This window comes from Stigmatopora argus, chromosome 4, assembly GCF_051989625.1.
Source record: "Stigmatopora argus isolate UIUO_Sarg chromosome 4, RoL_Sarg_1.0, whole genome shotgun sequence".
NCBI classification, from domain to species: Eukaryota; Metazoa; Chordata; class Actinopteri; order Syngnathiformes; family Syngnathidae; genus Stigmatopora; species Stigmatopora argus.
The window spans coordinates 16536553-16542597 of NC_135390.1; the positions used below are offsets into that span (position 1 = coordinate 16536553).

The 6045-nt window shown below is 42.3% G+C and overlaps 1 long non-coding RNA gene across 1 annotated transcript in view; it reads right to left on the minus strand.

The window, feature by feature from the left end:
- Positions 1-2959, minus strand: part of LOC144073043 (uncharacterized) — a 56218-nt gene extending 53259 nt beyond the window's left edge. The window contains exon 1 of the long non-coding RNA XR_013299993.1: positions 2757-2959. This is a non-coding gene — a long non-coding RNA (uncharacterized LOC144073043). The remainder of the gene's footprint in view (positions 1-2756) is intronic.
- Between the last annotated feature and the right edge of the window lie 3086 nt (positions 2960-6045).

A 6045-nucleotide genomic window follows, 5' to 3' on the forward strand; every position in this document is an offset into this window, starting at 1 on the left:
AAGAAGCAACTTCTGAAAGTTGTCCTGCGGGTTTGGAGAGTACAAAGGGGAAGAAAAAAAACAAAACACTTTGTAGCATAGCGACGCTAAAGGAAAAGTTGACGACGGCATGTTTTATGCATGGCTGCTGTGTTTCACATCAACAAAGACCGGCGTGGGGTGGGTAGTAAAAGGTGAGGGGCGCACCAACGGAGGGGCACGGAGGTGGGGAGGGGTGATGACAGTTGAGAGGAAGAACACAGTGAATTGTCCAAGTGGGAATTATTCGGGAGTTGCTGGGGAGGAGCAAGAGGCTGCCGTTAAAAACATTTTTAGGAACGTTATTAGTGTTGCCACCCGTTTGAATGGTGATTAAGGATCCAAAAATCACCATAAAAAAACAATGTGAGTTATTAGTTATCCTCCCAAGGTTCGTGGGGGGTGCTAGAGCCCAGTTGACTTTGAGCACCAGGCTGAATTGGTGGTCAGCCAGTCGCAAGGCACAAACAGAGAACACAGAGACAGTCATTCATACCTAGGGGAAATTTATCGTGTTCAACAAGCTAGCCTAGCATGCATGATTTTGAGTGATGTGAGATCAAACTGGAGTATCCAGAGAAAACCCACGCAAACCCAGGGAGAACATGCAAACTCAATAGAGTAAGGACCCATCTGGGATCGAACCCTCGACTCCAGAAATGTCAGGCCGGCGCATAAACCACTTTCAACCGGGCCACCAACAATATGTTAAGAAATCAAATGTGTTTATGCTTAATTCTAAAATGGCATTGCAAACATTAAGAAGGCCAGTAGAGGCGATTTTAGGTTAGCCAACTTAGACCACCTGTTAGCACAGCAGAAGAGCTCCTCAAAATTATTATAATTTTTTTTATGATTCCTACCAAATTTCTCCAAATCCTCAACTCCACAAAACTTGAAATTTTGTTTATCGTATAACAGCAATCAGAAACATTAAACGGCTCTTCTCTGATCTTTCTCACCAATCTAAAATCACTGCCCCAATTAAATCGACCCTTCCAATTTCCCCAACAAAAACAGAATCAAAACGACCCACAGCCAGCTTCCCCATACACTACGAAACAATATAAACAAAAAACTTGGATTCCAAAAAAAACCCCTCCATTTCCCCCGGAAAGTTACAGCATTTTCCTTCATTCTTCGGCTGCGCCATTCCTCGCCAGATTGCTTATTGCGCGCCTTTACCTCGTCGACTGTTTATTTTCCTTGTGAATATTTAAAACGCGGACGTATCGGAAAAAGCCGCGCGTTTAGAGACGCGTTGTCCCAAAACACGGCAATCAGAGGAGGTCGCGTATGCAAAGAAGGCAAATCCAGCGGGTGCCGGCACCCCCCCTACCCGCTTTCTCGCCACGTTTGACGGAGTACCTTTCACGCTTGAATACATTAGGGGAACCTGTGGAATGGGAGCAAATGAATGCCCGCTCACTCCCGCGGCAGCCCGCCACCACCGAAAACAACGATTCATCGCCATTACATTTTTCATTATACGTCGGCGATTAAGCGCCTCCCCGAGCCCACGGCACAACTGCAAATACCACCTATAGCGCTTACTTATAACCATACATTTGTTTGCACACCCTGACCCTAAAGCAGGATATACAATGCGGGTCTAAGTGGCCAATTCCGATTTGTTGTATATCCCATTTTTGTCGATTGACATGTACATGTAAAAGTGTTCAGAAATCTACACATTGAACAAAAATACAGTAATACCTTGAAATACGAGTGTTCCAACATAGGAGGAATTTGAGATACAGGGAAAATTCCGAGCAATTTTTTTCAGAGGGGGGGAACGGATTAGTTTGTATTTTTTCTCGCATATAAGCCGCACACTTATTGCCTTACATTCGTTGAATTTTACCATTTCTAGCGTGTAAGCCCACCCCTGATTCACAATTTTCACCTCCATGTTCATGGTTTTACTAGGGAGTACAAATGTGTTACGTTGAAGGGAACATCTTAAGAAAAATCATCACACGTGGTATTTCTGAGATACTGTAAGAATCAAAAGAACATTATTAGGGTCAATATCACAAGGAATTAATTCATCCAGTAATGGTTGCTTTGTTACTGCAAAACAGAAACTAACCAACAAATAGTAAATGTTAATTTTCCGAGATTTACAGGTGAAAAAGAGTATAGTAATGCTGTAAGTCTTGTGCGCATATAAGCCGTACCCCTGAGTCAGTCATATTTTTTTTGTTACAAATACGGCTTATATGTGAAAAAATACGGTAGTTCATTCCTATGGGAAAAAATTATTTGAAATACGAGTAAATAGACATATGAGCTCGGTCCCGGGACGAATTAAGGTCATATCTTCAAGGTATTGCAGTACTAACTAAAATACTACTAAAAAAGAACCAGTTCTGAAGTCCCACACTTGCATCTGACAGACTTCCTCATCCATAGGCATTATGGGAAATGGAGTTTAGTTAGCCTCACATGGCATTATTTCTGACTTTCATATTTTACTCTGTTACCCCACCCAGACCATTTTGTCCAATGACAGATGTACATGTCGGTTTATTGTCAAGTCCTGAGATTTGCAAAAACACCAAACCAAACAGGGCCCTTTACATTATAGTTCAGCCCAAAGAAAGCAAAATATGGCCTTTCCCGGTGTGAACACGCCTAGTTACTCAAAAAATGTTTTATCATTGAACATGTCCATAAACAAACAACTAATAAAACTCAATAGGGAAACAAAAGACTTTGTATCAAAAGCAACTTACTTATCAAGCAAGAAGAAGGCTTGGACGCAATCACAGGAACACACAACAACAAAAAGGCAACAAGAAATGTTTGAATAGGGAGCCTTAGTCAACACACATGGGGTAACGAGACAATGAGGAAGCGGTGGAGGTCATGTGAACAACCCGATTGGTAGACACACAAAGTCACATGCCATAACAGGTGAACTCCATTGGCAATCATCAGGACAAAACACACTAAAGCACAAATGGGAGTAAACTCAACCAAAAAGAAAAGTATTAGAACAGCACTACACATTGCAGAACTCAAATAAGTATGCATGCTGATTAGTGGCAAAAAAATACTTGGGACCGCCCACACCACCCCAAAATAGTTTTTTGCAGGCATCAATGTGCAACAAATAAGTAAAGAATGTATAGCGGTGGATCAGAAGAAACAAAATTGACATAAAATAGATATAAAATGATGTAATAGAAAAAAATATATGAATAAATAAGCTTAAATAAAATAAACTTACCGTATTTTCTCGTATTGTATAAGCCGTACCCTTTAAAATTACCTTAAAACAATTGAATTTTACAATTTCCCTCGAGTGAGTTTTGTCATGTTTTTTATGCAAGATACGATTTTTTTTTTAATTGAATTTAATTCATAGACGTCGAAAATAATTTTATTAAGCATTGTCTTGCGTTATGGCGTTTCGTCTTTGTCACCTTGCAGTTTCGTGCATATCAAGTCTAATTTGTGCGCATAAGCGTACCCTCGATTCAGTCCTAATTTTTTATAGCGACACTCAAGTTGCACTTTTCAAAAAAATATGCAGTGTTCAAAGTTAGCATCATGTCCAGATTGAAGTGGGGCCCAACAAGGGTGGGTTTGCTACTGGTTGTCAATTTAAATGACAAATTCTTGTCTTTTGAGCGGAGTACATTTTGGCAGGCCTCAGCGCCCCGTTTTTGCCCGGGGCCCGAAGCAACTGCTTGACTTGCCTGTCCGCCAGCCCCCCTCTGATGCTAACGTCAACGTCGCAGAAACTTAAGTGGGACAAAAAAACCTGCATGATGTGACCGAAAGAAGGTCGGCCAACATAATAGGGATAAAGTTATAAGGTGTGGAAAAAAAGTGGGTGCGAGAAGGACGTCTATCCTTCCTTAAGCCCAACTGATTGGGGAGTGGCGACCCGGAACGCTGGGTCAGCGCGTAGGCTCCTTATCATAATGTAGGCCGTGTTGTCTTCTCCATTACACCTCGGCCATTCAATTAGCCTCCATTATCATAGTAATAGAGCGCCGCGTTGCCGGGGTCACGGGATGACAAGGGGAAGCGGAGAACGGGTCGGAACGCCGAGTGTCATCACAACTGCGGGCGTCGCCTTGGATTTGGGCGAGCCAAGGTCGGGCGCGGAGACTTCAGGGAGGTGGGACGCCGAGCGTTGAAGAAGACTTGAAGGACGACGCTGGAAGGCTGACAGCCATGCCGAGAACTTCAAGGGCTGGCTTCCTTGAAGATGAGAAATCTCAAAGTGCATCTTTAATGCCACCCGAGCACGGCGACAGTGTGATAGATGCGCTGACCTTGCGGGACAAACGCCAGCAATTCATTGTGGAAATTAAAGGAGAAAGCAAAAGACAAACAAGCAAATGAATGCAAGCAACACCCCCCTTTTTTGCCGGGATATCGGCGGTGACTTGGAAAGAGATGAATGGGAAACGTAAGGTGGTGGAAGAGATGATTGTATTCACGTGCAGCTTTAATTTTCGACACAAACCAATAAAAATACAGAGGCAAAAGGCTGATTCTTTGGTGTTTGAATTCTAGGATTCATTCAAATGAATTGGAATTTGTAGTCAAAATTAAGTATCATGATTGGACTGAGGTAAATTTGGCGCTCAAGTAAAAATTGTAGTGGATAAGGTCAATTGTTGTTCATTTATTCATTTTCATTACCGTTTATTGTAACTTTGCAAAAGTATCTTCGAGTTGTTAAAAAAAGTATTTTAAACAAGGGGAACTTAGAGATAACACAGTAGTTTTATACATCCACTAGATGGAGCCGTATTAGTAGCAGCAGTAGTAGTAGTAGTAATACTACTACTACTACCACTAGTAGTAGTAATCGTAGTAGTAGTAGAAGTAGTCGCAGTACTACTACTAGAAGTAGTAGTAGTGGTAGTAATAGTAGTAGTGGTAGCAATAGTAGTAGTGGTAGCAGTAGTAGTAGTAGTGGTAGTAATAGTAGAAATGCGTGTAGTAGTAGTAGTAATAGTAATAATAGTAGTAGTAATAGTAGGAGTAGTAATAGTAGTAATAGTTATAGTAGGAGTAGTAGTAGTAGTGATAGTTATAGTAGTAGTAGTAGTGATAGTTATAGTAGTAGTAGTGATAGTAGTAGTAATACTTGTAGTAGTAGTAGTAGTACTAAAGTGGTTAGCAGCACGTGATAGAGGTAGCCAGGGTATTTTAGCGCAAGTATCAAGTTGATTGAATGTCGACAAGTGATCAACTCATTGAAATTCACAGCAGGAGGATGGAAAGAGCCACACGATTGGACGGCTATCAGTATAAAAGAGTTAAGAGTCATTGAAAATAATCCCCCAAAAATGGATGCGTATCCCTGCGAGAGTGCATTGAAGAATGTGTTGTGGAGTGTTAAAAAAAACAAAAAAAACGGTGTAATGACCACAGTGAGAGCCTGCTGTATATCGTATGCACTTGTTCTCTTTGCGCAGACATCGGTTTTGCCCCACTGGCTTTGGCTGACAACATGGCAGACAGCCCGCTTGAATTATTGAATGGTGTGGATCGGACCCGGTGGTGGTGCATGGGCAATCAATGCCGAATACACGGATGGGTGGCGGTCTCATGGCACGGACCCCATTTGAATAGAACGCATTGTCATGACAGCCACACTTTTATCTTTTTGTTCCCCGCCCAACTTTTGCGATTTTTCTCATCGCTTGGTTTCCGCGTGCCAGCGTGGCCTCCATTCGGGGTATTGTAGCCACCGTGCGAGTGGTCGCGGGATGGGAAGACCGGGGCCGGAAAGAAGAAAGGCGAAGGAAACAAGGGAACGCATGCAGATGCTGGGCCCGTCTCGTTTACAAATATGCAAATGCTCTTGCCTTTGTGATATGCAAATGAGAGATTACAAAGCGCTAATTAGGGTCAAAAGAACTGTTCACGTCAATTAAGGGAGAATGAAGCAACGATCCCCTCCTCTAGAGTAGAACCCGCAATCTAACCCTTGCCGTGGATATCCTGGGCTTTTGTTTGGGGGGGAAAAGAGGAGACATGAAAAATACAAATAAT